This window comes from Hylobates moloch, unplaced genomic scaffold (genome assembly GCF_009828535.3).
Source record: "Hylobates moloch isolate HMO894 unplaced genomic scaffold, HMol_V3 SCAFFOLD_16, whole genome shotgun sequence".
Classification (NCBI taxonomy): domain Eukaryota; kingdom Metazoa; phylum Chordata; class Mammalia; order Primates; family Hylobatidae; genus Hylobates; species Hylobates moloch.
In genome coordinates, this window is record NW_026652291.1 from 83,998,836 (window position 1) to 84,011,471 (window position 12,636).

A 12,636-nucleotide genomic window follows, 5' to 3' on the forward strand; every position below is an offset into this window, starting at 1 on the left:
ATACCCAATACAATAGAAATTTTGGTTGTTCTACCTCTTTGTGATTAAAAAAAAAGTTCCTTCTTACCTAATTTCTAACTTTCTCCCCTCATCTTGCTATATAAATACCATGCAAACCAGGAGATAAGGGACATCGAATACAGTGAATGGCTGCAAAGGATGTGTGAGATTAGTAGACAAAGAAAATGCATCTGAATGAAAACAGCATGAAATTTGACAATAGACATATCTGGGTTTATATCTAGGTCTTGAGCCTTTGTGGCTGTGTAATGATGATCATATATCAACGTTACTTTCCTCGCGTAAGCTGGAACTAATACTGAAGACATTTTAGAAGTAGTGGGTTAGTGCAACTAAATAGATATCTGAAATTTAATAGTATTAGAATGACAATATCATTAGAACATTTATAAAATAATTAGTCTAACACAAATACTACTTAAGACAATGTTAATAATGCTTTGAGAAATTTGTTGTTCTCAAAATGTTAATACCGTTAAGTATTTTTGCTTAATGCACATTTTTTACATACAGTGTTAAATTTTTTTAGTTTATTACATCTTACTTTAAACACCATGTGTTAGGCTGTTTGTGTTGCTATAAAAAGTATTTGAGGCTGGGTAATTTATAAAGAAAAGAGGTCTAATTGGCTCACATTTCTGCAGGCTGTACAAATGTGGTGCTGGTGTCTGCTTCTGGTGAGAATCTCAGGAAGCATACAATCATGGTGGAAGGCGAATGGGGAGCAGACATCTCACATGGCAAGACCTGGAGCAAGAGAGCAAAGGGGGAGGTGCCACACACTTTTAAACAACCAGGTCTCACATAAACTAACTGAGCAAGAACTAACATATCACCAAGGGGATGGTGATAAGCCATTCCTGGGGAATCCACCCCCATGATCTAATTACCTCCTACCAGACCCCACTTCCCACACTGGGAATTACATTTTAACACGAGATTTCCAGAGAACAAATATCCAAACCATATCACACCATATTTGGAATAATTTCAAAGTTAAAAACTTAAATGGAAATTTAAAAAAATAATATCCATGAAAATTATATACGATCAAAATAACCCTGGGACTGAAATATCCAACATTTAAAATTATTTTAACTTTAAGAACAATGATGTAGGTTTAATATACAAGTGAAGCTTCATATGTACTCTACTTAAAAGAGTTAAATAAGAAGTACAAAATTACTTAAAAACTGTGATGTATTGCATTAAGGATATTCAAGTTTATTTTACTAATCTCTGTTGGTTATCATATAATCTCTACTATACACCTCCTATAGAAAACTGTCTTGAATTTTTGTATATTTATCTGTGTGTATGTTCCTGTCTGTATGAGAGGAGGGATTGTCTATTTCCCCTGAAATATGTATGCATTTTCCATTTCTATTTGAAGAATTCCAAAACTGAAAAATATACTAGTGACATTCCTTAAATTTGAAGTGTTTCATGCTTCTAGAATAAATTGTTTTTAACATTATTATTTTGATACCATCATGATTTATTTTTCAGTATTGCTGCCCAGTAAATAGGTATTAAAGAAGGAAAAAATAAGAGGAGAAAAGAATTCATTAAAAAGCAATAAAATCCGAAAAACAATGCTGGAAACTTGATGTAAATAAATTTCCAGGACCAGACAGACTTTTCTCAAGAGTTTTGAAAGAAGTCAGGGGTGAGATTGTTAGCCAAAGTACATTACCTATTGGAGTAAAATCTGCAGTGTCAGGGTACAAAAGCCTGCCAATGTTATCGACACCCAGAAGGCACTCTGCAAACACAGTTGTTGAGATTTCATTCTTTGGTGCCTATTTTGGTGTAATATATATCTTAAAAATGCATTATGAGAAAGAAATTTCAATTCTACAAGCACAAATGTACCTTACTAAACTTTTCCTTCATAAATTAATTTATCTAATATCCCAATGGGACTTTTTTACATGATCTTTTTCCAAAGATTATGAAATACCTCTCTTTATGGGTGGATTATTTTCATCATGTGTACTCTATACAGACAAGAAGTAAAAAACAGTTCATATGCCTATATGTCAACGTCAATAGTGATGCTTCAGTGTAAACCATGTTGTCTTTAGGCTTACCTATATTTTAAAACATTATTAGGAAAATAGAGTACAAATAGTTAAATTCCTATTTTACTAAGTTCCTAAAGTTCCTAGTAAAAAAACTCTTAAAAATAATTTTAAGAGTTTATGGAAGGTTAGACAACACATTTTAGGTATGGAAGTCATTGCCAAATGGCGTTACCTAGTCACACATACACACACACAAATGTACATAATGTAGGACTCAAGTCTCACACTGAAATAAGCACTATTTTTGTCAAATAAAACCAGCAGCTGACAAACTTAATAGTATCATTATCCAAAGTGCCACTGAACGCTGAAAATACAGACTCAAAGACGCTGAACTTAACTCAGAGTTAGCCAGGTTTTAACATGAAATCGGAGATACCCGCCTGAAAGTTCTTAAACCTTGGAAAATTTCTGGGCTAGACAGATTATTGATTAGACACAGGGTATCATTAAGTTATTTACCTGATCATACAGACATACTTGTCTAATATCTAATTTTTCTCACTTTGTTATAAATATATGGAAAGAAAATCAATCTTAAAGGTTTGGGATCACATTGAGTATTTAAATAATAGTGTATTTAAATAAGTTATTTGGTGTGTTAGTGACTGATGACAGAAAACCAATAGGAGACATCTCAGGTCCTTGAAGGTCACAGTTAGGCATTAAATACAGCAACACTTAGGTAAATATTACATCTGTCTCTTTACTTGTGGCTTTAGTCATGACACCAAATGTGAGTGCTCCAAAGATGCATTTTATCTAGTGTTTTCTGGGAGGTAAAGAGCGCTTTGAGATACTAAGGATCTGGATCCACATTAGGCAAAGTCCTGGGCCTGATTCTCTGTAGGGGTTATTCAATCCTTTATCCTATAGTTGATTTCTCTTTAATCTAATGAGAAAACAACAACAGAGAAAGGGTTGGGGGGAAGCAATCACCATTTGTTTGATATCAGTGATAAGAGTATGGCATGTAGAGCTAATCTTTCCTATGAACAGAATTTTCTTATAGTCTCAAGTAAGAAAAAAAATCTTTTAAGGAAAAGGGAATTCTCATTCACCAAAAGGGAATGGCACATACACATATATTTGGGGGTAAACCTGAAACAGGTATCAGAAGTGAAACGTACCCGGAATGAAAGTTGGCTTCTCCAGGAGGTAGCATGGAAAATGCAAAAGAAAGAAAAATGGAAAGTAAAGCTGTTTCATTTCATTGAATTTTCTTGAGAGATGTTAAATTTCAGCAAGTTGTTTTGTTTTCAAAACATCTGCCCAAGTGTGTTCTCCTGTGATTCTTACAATTGTTTTGATAGTTAGCACTGCTTCTGGGTTTGCATATATGGAACTGATTATTTGTCACAGTGGGAGTGGGTACATTTACATTTCTTCTTGGCTGCAGAGAAAAAAAAAATGTGCTGCTTTATGACAGTACAAAGAGGGGTCAGAGAGATCCAGATATTAGAATCATTTCCAAACACATAGTGCTTGCTATTCTTTAAGTTGCAGGGTGACATTTTTTTTAATGCTATTTAAATGCATCAGATTCTACCACACTGTTCAGCATGCATGTATTCATGAGAAAGTCTACATTTTGTGCATAATGCATGGAGTTTTAAGCTAATCATGTCCCATTTTTACATAGTTATTAAGTATCAAAAATATGTTTTCATTAATCAGCTAGCATTTAGTTAATATAAAATATCCATATGATTATATCTCAATTAGTTGCCTATTCAAAACAGTGACATTTTGTGTATTATTGGACAACCTTACTGCCCACACATATGGTATGTAATAAAAACATTAGCCAAATATTATATCATGACTGGTTGAACAAACTAAAGCATATTCATCTTAATAAAATACAATATAGATCAGGCCTCTGCAGAAATCCAACAATGAAATTATTATCAAAACAGATCCGTGTTCACTCTAACATATGCTGCCAATTGAACATATTTTGCATTTGTGTGTGTAACAAGCAGATACAGATGTGTAATATTCTGTCTTTGATCTCGAGCCCATTTTACTTAACATTAAACAACAAACACAAAAGCAGATGGATTATAAAGTTATGAATTTGAGTATATCTTATGACCACTTGGAATACACATCATAAGTATGCTATTAAAATTATTTAAAATAATTATTAACTACCATGTGAATACTCATTAGTAAAATAATATCCTTTTTTCATTAGTAGTAAGATATTTGTATGAAAATATTCCCAAAATAGAACACAATTCTTAGTAATAATCATAATAAACATTCATTATTAGTATTAGTCTTACAGTTTTTAACTAGATTATGCCTAGGTTTTTATCTAGGTTTTATCTAGATTATGCAATTAAATACTTATAAAAAACAGAAAAAAAGATTAATTACCATCTAGACTTTTCTGATGAAGAAACAAGCATAAAGAGATAAATTAAATTTTCCAAAGTTATACTAAAAATAGCTGGTCATGAGGGTAGGATTCAGATCTAGGTAGACTAACTCCAAAACCCATAATTTAAAGAAACAGCTATACTTTCTCTTCAAATATATTCACACAAAGTCATGACATTAGTGTTGAACTTTATTATTACTCTCCACAGAACCACTTTATATAATAAACCTTAATGTCATCAAGTAAAGAGATAATTCTTATTGATTTCTGTAACCTGGATACCTAGCATATTGCCTAAAATAAGAGTAGACATTCAATATGCTTAAATGATTGAAAGACTAAATGAATGAGCTACTGATGGTTGAGTTGCTGATATACATGGTGGCGTCCTGGGAAACATCCACTTTTTAAGACATACTTGTTGGTTGTATCCTCACAAATATGTGCTGATTTTCTGGATTGAGACTTAAAATTGCAAGAGCCCTCAGAAATGCACATATATAAATGTATACAACTACACACATATTCATAAATACACATTATACATATATGTACACAGAGATGAAAATATATTTTACATATTATTGTAATGAACAAAAATATTGAACTATTTGCCATTTGCAATAGATTCTCTTACTCTTGTCTCTTCTCCTCGGTTAAAGGAAAAATTGTTTAGAATATAATTTTAGAAACTGAATGCATTTTGGCAAATGAGTGAAGGCAGTAATTGCTGACTTATCACCTTATCTGTGACAAAAATCTCTCTTAGCCATTAGCTGGTATGAGAGCTTTTGTTTCTCAGTTTTCCTCTAATGATGCAGCTCTACTTATTCTTTTTTTTCTGAATAGCAAGGGTGAGTTGGTTAAGATTCATATAAACAGTGTCTTGACAATGAAGAATTACATGGCCCAGTGGAAACCATATACTAAATAGCACCCAATGCTTATATTTAAATACCCATATGCAATTACCACAAACCTTAAGATTTATTTCTATTTTATTTCCACATGCTTTTAATTAGTGGAGCTATCAGGCACATTTTCAGTATTTTTTAAAGCAGTGATCTCTGTAGTTCACAGAAATCCATTTTTCACCATAGCATTTCTCTAAATTATGATTTGGTAAAGTTATAATCTTTCTAATTCTTTGTTCATCATTCAGTGAATTGTTAAGTCTAAAATTTCCTTCATAAGCAGAAGCATTTCTTTGGTAAGTATTAGTCTATCTGATTCCATTTTTCTCCAACTCTCTCTTCTAATTCATTTTTCACATCACCTCTAGATTGGTGTGGTTTATAAAATGTCTCTATATGTAACTATCTATCTTCCAAAACCTATATTATCATCATTGCTATAAGGACAAGCTCCTAGTTCCATCTCACATCAAGAAATGGTCATCAAAGTTTGATTCTTTCTCACCACCCTTCTTCTGAACTAATTATTAACTTTGTTCATTGGCTGCAATATTCTTCTCTATTTAGGATTTGTCTCTGAGACAAAAAAGACCAATTGAATGGGCCTCAGGATCACCTGTGACTTGGAGGTTCACAAGAAATAAAGCCAGATTGAAGTAGCATTCCTGAAAGAAATTACAAGAGTATTTCTGAAACAAAGACACAAGGCTGTATTCAAGAGGAAAGCTGTGTTAATAATCAGAAGAGAGTTATGTACTGAGGTCTGCTGAGAAGGCAAATATCAGAATAAGTAGAGAAGTCAGTGAATTGGAAATCTAAGAAAGATAGGAACAAGAGTAAAGTATGAATTCAATTGAGCAGTATGAGTTATTCATCCAACTGTGATATATTATAAGACATCCTTTTATTCAGTGTCCACACACTGGATTTAGGTGTCGGTGGGGGGAGGGGGGCGGTCAGCACAGCTGCTTAAACACTGAGTTGGAGGGAGCTTAAATCCACTAAGACGCTCCTTTACAAACTCTTCTAAATGTGCTCCTTGAAAGGCTGTAGCACATTTAAAAAATCCTTTAAGAGTAAAATGTGAGCTCTCCCTGACCCTAAAATTGAACTGACATCTGTGGTATCATGAAACTTGAACCACTCCTATGGAACACTTCAGTTCTTTTTTGAAAGCCTTTAATCTTGATTGTCAAGGCAGAATTGTCAAAATGGAATCACGAAATCTGGGTTCAGAAGAGAACAGTAAAATACAGGCTGAGTATGCTTGAGGGCAAGTAACTATAAGCTCTAAAGTTGGGATTGATAAGACTTTATATATTTCCTGGAATGGACCAAAGCAGCATGGCTGAGTACTGGAATGGGATCCTCAGGAAAAAGTATTTCACAAAAAGACCTGATAGCAGTGCTGTCCCCTAGAAATGGCCTTTTAGAATTTTATAAGCCTAGATCACTTTGGTTGTCAGGAAGTTTCTTCATTCTATGTGACATTTTAGGAAAAATGATCAATGGGTAAGGGATCATAATTGCCATGGTGGTGAGTTGAAATTTACGTTGCAACTTTCACAGGTAGACTTGATTATGAAGAAAGGGTTGACATGATTATCTGATTGGGAGGAGACATATCACATAAGGATGCTCAAAACATTAAGAGCATCTTCCATCTAGATTTTGGTCTGAAAGGAGCAAATATTGGAACCAATAATTTCTAGAGGGGCATGAAAAGAATTAAACTGACTAACATGTCCAAGAATACAAGAATACTATAAAATTTATATTGCTATTTTAATAACATATTCTTAATTATTTTTAAGCATCTCTGTTGGTGTATAGAAATGTGAAATAGAAATATTGATCTTTTAACATTTTGTAAACAGAAAACCTCAGTGGAACTATAGATTTTATTGGAAATTATAGGAATTTTACAAATGATATAATCATTTGTAATGAAAAATGAATAGCAACAGTTTTGTTTCTTTCCAACCCTTATAACTTTCATATAATTTTCTGAAATTGTTACTTGGCTAAGTCCACCAATACATGTTCAATAGGAACTATGTCAGATTTCGATTTTTGTTGATGATTTAAAAATATTATCATATTCTTCACTAGTGTTATAATTGTTGTAAAGTTTGATAGGAACTTGTTAGCAGATTTAGCATGCTGCCTTCTGTTAATATTACTAATTTTCTAAGTTATAATTTTTTATTAGTTTCAAGAATGAAAGATAAAATATATTACTTTTTCTGCGTCATTTGAAACATTTTTTTTCCTTTAAGCCCGTTGTATAATCAGTTACATATTTTTAAAAATAGTTTCATTGTCTTTTGAAAGTCATCCTAGATTGGGTGGATATTTGTTAAAAGCTTTGCATCTGTCTTCATTAGTAAGATTAGTTTATAATTTTGATTGCTTTGACAAACAAGATTATCTTAGAGAGATGAAATGGAGTTTCTCTTATTCTTTCTTATTTGGAAGAGTTTATATAAGACTCACATTATCTCTTCTTTGATACTTTGTCCGAATTCACCTTCACACCAACCTGAGTTGATATTCTTAACTATTTTTTCAAGTCCTTAATGTCTCTGTAGTTTTAGGGGCTTTTTAATTCTTTGTAAGATTTCACTAGTTACATTCTTTCTAAGATTTTATCTTTTTCATCTGCTTTTAAACTTACTGGCACAAAGATTTTAACAATATTATATATCATATTTTTCCATCTTTGAAAACTTTTTATTTCTAACTTGGTTCATTTGTCTTCAATAATTGATTAATATCACCAGATGCAGGGCTTTATTACTAGTCTTTAACAAAACAACCTGTGCAGTGATATCAGCAAGATGGCAGCATAGGAGGTTCCCTGTTCATATTCCCTCAAAGCAACTATAATTTCACAGCCATCATGGACAAAAGAGCCTTTGTGGGAGCTTTGGGATTTGGGTAGGAAACCTGGTGAAGCCGAAGACCTGAGAGGACTCTTTTAAGAGGACAGACCTCCCCACAGGTGGTAGGCTCACCGACTATACTCGTGAATCCAGATACAGAAATGGCCTGTCACCCTGTGGACTCAGCTACAGTGTTATTTGGCCTTGGTCCTGCTACCAGAACCATCCACCACTGGATCTGAGAGAAGTCATGCCCACTTGTGCTTGCATGACAGGCCCACTGACATTGGTTCCAGCTGTGGACCCTGAAGCCTTGTAATACAGTCCAGCCCTTCTTGGCTGCAGTCTGAAAGTAGCGCTGCTGACACAGGGAGCTAGTGCCCATTGTGTCCCTAGGACAGGCTTGCAGACTCCAGCCAAAGCGGATTCTGAAATGGTCCTATAGCATGGCCCCCACCCCTCAAAGCTGTGGTCTGAGAGTGGTTCCATCTGCTCACTGACCTAGAAGACATGCCAGTGTGTTCCCTCAGAGATGGCCCTGTGACTCGGTTCCAGACCCTCTTAGCCATGGTCTAGGGCTGAAGACTCACCCAGTGACCCAGGGGGAGCCCTTCCAAGGAATAGAGGAAGTCACACTGGCCACACATCTAATAACAGCCTTGCTGTCTGTGGACCTTGAAGTGCACGCTCATCCCAATGTCAGCCTTCCTGATAAAAGTATTAGAGGCATTCCAGTCTACCAAAAGACAGGATGAATGCCCACTTGAGCCCCTAGTAATAGGCCTGCCAACTGCAGACCGTAGTGTGAACCCAGTGGCACCGCATGATCCAGCTCCAATTCCACTCAACCGTGATCCCAAAGGCAATCCGATGAGCCTGGAAATGCAGCAGGAGAAGGTCTTTACTTACTGAAACCAGTCTGTAAAGACTGGAAGAGGTGTTTGCTCCTTCAAATGCACAGACACCAACACAAGGCTACACAAATGAAAAAGATATAGGCAAACATACCACCAAAGGAAACTTGTAAATCTTCTGTAACCTAAATTTGTGGGATACAGCAAAAGTAGTTCTAAGAGAAAAGTTTATAGCAATAAATGCCAACATTAAGGAAAGGGTAAAATCTCAAATAAAGAACTTAGCTTCACACCTCATGGTACTGGAAAAGAAAGAATAAATAAAGTCCCAAATCAGCAAAAAGAGGAAAATAATAAAGATTGTAGCAGAAACAAAATAGAGACTAGAAAGACAATAGAGTTGTTTTTTTGAAAAGATAAATAAAATTGATATCCTTTTAGCTAGACTAACCAAGAAGAGAGATGACTCAAATAAATAAAATTATAAATGAAATAGGAGGCATTAAAACTGATATCACAAAAATATAAAGAATCATAAGAAACTACAATGAACACTTATATGCAAAAAAATTGTCTAAACTAGAAGAAATTGATACATTCCTAGAGATATACAACCTACCAAGACTGAATTACAAGGAAGTGGAAAATCTGAACAGAGCAATAGCAAAAGGAGATTGAATGAGTAATCAAAAAATCTCCCAACAAAGAATATTCCAGAACCAGATGATTTCATGAATAAATTATGTCAAGCATTTAAATAATGATTAATCCAATCTTTCTTTAATTCTTCTAAAAAAATTAAAGAGGGAGACAACTTCAAAACTTTCATAAGGCCAGCATTATCCTCAAAGCAATGCCGTCCAAGAACACTGCAAGACAAGAACACTACAGGCTGAAGAGCTTGATAAAGATGGACGCGAATTTCCTCAAATATATTAGCAAACTGATTCAACAGTACATTAAAATGATCATGTAACTTATTCAGGTAAAATTTATCCCTGGGATGCAAGGATAGTTTAACTTATTCAAATCAATACAAGTGATACTCCTCATTAACACAATGAAGGGCTAAACATCACATGATCATCTCAATTTATGCAGAAAAAGCATTTGACAATATTCAACATCCTTTCATGATAAAAACTCTCAACAAATATGGTATAGGAGTAATGTGCCTCAACACAGGAAAAGCCATGTAGGCAGCTTACAGTTAAAATTGTACTCAGTAGTGAAAAGCTGAAAGCTCTTTAGGAAAACAAGGGTGCCCACTCTCACCATTTCTTTTCAACATAGTGGTGCAAATCCTAGCCGGAGCAATTAGTCAAGTAAAAGAAAAACGTCCACATTGAAAAGGAAGAAATTGTTTTTTTCTGTTTGTAGATAACACGATCTTATATTTTAAAAACACTTTACCAATAAACTGTTTGAAGTAATAAATTAATTCAGTAATGTTGCAGGACCCAAAATCATTATTTTTAAAACATGCCATGTACTTTTGAACAAAGTTATATTATCTGATATTTGGGTGCAGAATTTTATGAATGCCTATTAAATTAAATTGCTTACATGGTTTAAATCTTCTATATTTTTACTGCTAAGTACTAAGCAGAACAATAATTGAAATAACTGTATCAAAACCACCCAAAATGATGTTTGTCTATTGGTCACTATACTTCTTTTTTTTTCTTAATTTTTATTATTGTACTTTAAGTTTTAGGGTACATGTGCACAACGTGCAGGTTTGTTACATATGTATACATGTGTCATGTTGGTGTGCTGCACCCATTAACTCGTCATTTAGCATTAGGTGTATCTCCTAATGCTATCCCTCCTCCCTCCCCCACCCCACAACAGTCCCTGGTGTGTGATGTTCCCCTTCCTGTGTCCATGTGTTCTCATTGTTCAATTCCCACCTATGAGTGAGAACATGCGGTTTTTGGTTTTTTGTCCTTGCGATAGTTTACTGAGAATCATGATTTCCAGTTTCATCCATGTCCCTACAAAGGACACAAACTCATCATTTTTTATGGCTGCATAGTATTCCATGGTGTATATGTGCCACATTTTCTTAATCCAGTCTATCGTTGTTGGACATTTGGGTTGGTTCCAAGTCTTTGCTATTGTGAATAGTGCCGCAATAAACATACGTGTGCATGTGTCTTTATAGCAGCATGATTTATAGTCCTTTGGGTGTATACCCAGTAATGGGATGGCTGGGTCAATTGGTATTTCTAGTTCTAGATCCCTGAGGAATCGCCACACTGACTTCCACAATGGTTGAACTAGTTTACATTCCCACCAACAGTGTCAAAGTGTTCCTATTTCTCCACATCCTCTCCAGCACCTGTTGTTTCCTGACTTTTTAATGATGGCCATTCTAACTGGTGTGAGATGGTATCTCACTGTGGTTTTGATTTGCATTTCTCTGATGGCCAGTGATGATGAGCATTTTTTCATGTGTTTTTTGGCTGCATAAATGTCTTCTTTTGAGAAGTGTCTGTTCATGTCCTTCGCCCACTTTTTGATGGGGTTGTTCGTTTTTTTCTTGTAAATTTGTTTGAGTTCATTATAGATTCTGGATATTAGCCCTTTGTCAGATGAGTAGGTTGCGAAAATTTTCTCCCATTCTGTAGGTTGCCTGTTCACTCTGATGGTAGTTTCTTTTGCTGTGCAGAAGCTCTTTAGTTTAATGAGATCCCATTTGTCAATTTTGGCTTTTGTTGCCATTGCTTTTGGTGTTTTAGACATGAAGTCCTTGCCCATGCCTATGTCCTGAATGGTAATGCCTAGGTTTTCTTCTAGGGTTTTTATGGTTTTAGGTCTAACATTTAAGTGTTTAATCCATCTTGAATTAATTTTTGTATAAGGTGTAAGGAAGGGATCCAGTTTCAGCTTTCTACATATGGCTAGCCAGTTTTCCCAGCACCATTTATTAAATAGAGAATCCTTTCCCCATTGCTTGTTTTTGTCAGGTTTGTCAAAGATCAGATAGTTGTAGATATGTGGCATTATTTCTGAGGGCTCTGTTCTGTTCCATTGATCTGTATCTCTGTTTTGGTACCAGTACCATGCTGTTTTGGTTACTGTAGCTTTGTAGTATAGTTTGAAGTCAGGTAGCATGATGCCTCCAGCTTTGTTCTTTTGGCTTAGGATTGACTTGGCGATGCGGGCTCTTTTTTGGTTCCATATGAACTTTAAAGTAGTTTTTTCCAATTCTGTGAAGAAAGTCATTGGTAGCTTGATGGAGATGGCATTGAATTTATAAATTACCTTGGGCAGTATGGCCATTTTCACGATATTGATTCTTCCAACCCATGAGCATGGAATGTTCTTTCATTTGTTTGTATCCTCTTTTATTTCATCGAGCAGTGGATTGTAGTTCTCCTTGAAGAGGTCCTTCACATCCCTTGTAAGTTGGATTCCTAGGTATTTTATTCTGTTTCAAGCAATTGTGAATGGGAGTTCACTCATGATTTGGCTCTCTGT

The 12,636-nt window shown here is 34.8% G+C and overlaps 1 long non-coding RNA gene across 1 annotated transcript; it reads right to left on the reverse strand.

Annotated features, from left to right (window-relative positions):
* Nucleotides 1-668: 668 nt before the first annotated feature.
* On the reverse strand, nucleotides 669-3,375 carry LOC131381595 (uncharacterized). Its single transcript, XR_009210440.1, has 3 exons — nucleotides 3,239-3,375; nucleotides 1,718-1,786; nucleotides 669-768 (listed from the first exon to the last, which is right to left on the reverse strand). It is a non-coding gene; the product is annotated as an uncharacterized LOC131381595 (long non-coding RNA).
* Between the last annotated feature and the right edge of the window lie 9,261 nt (nucleotides 3,376-12,636).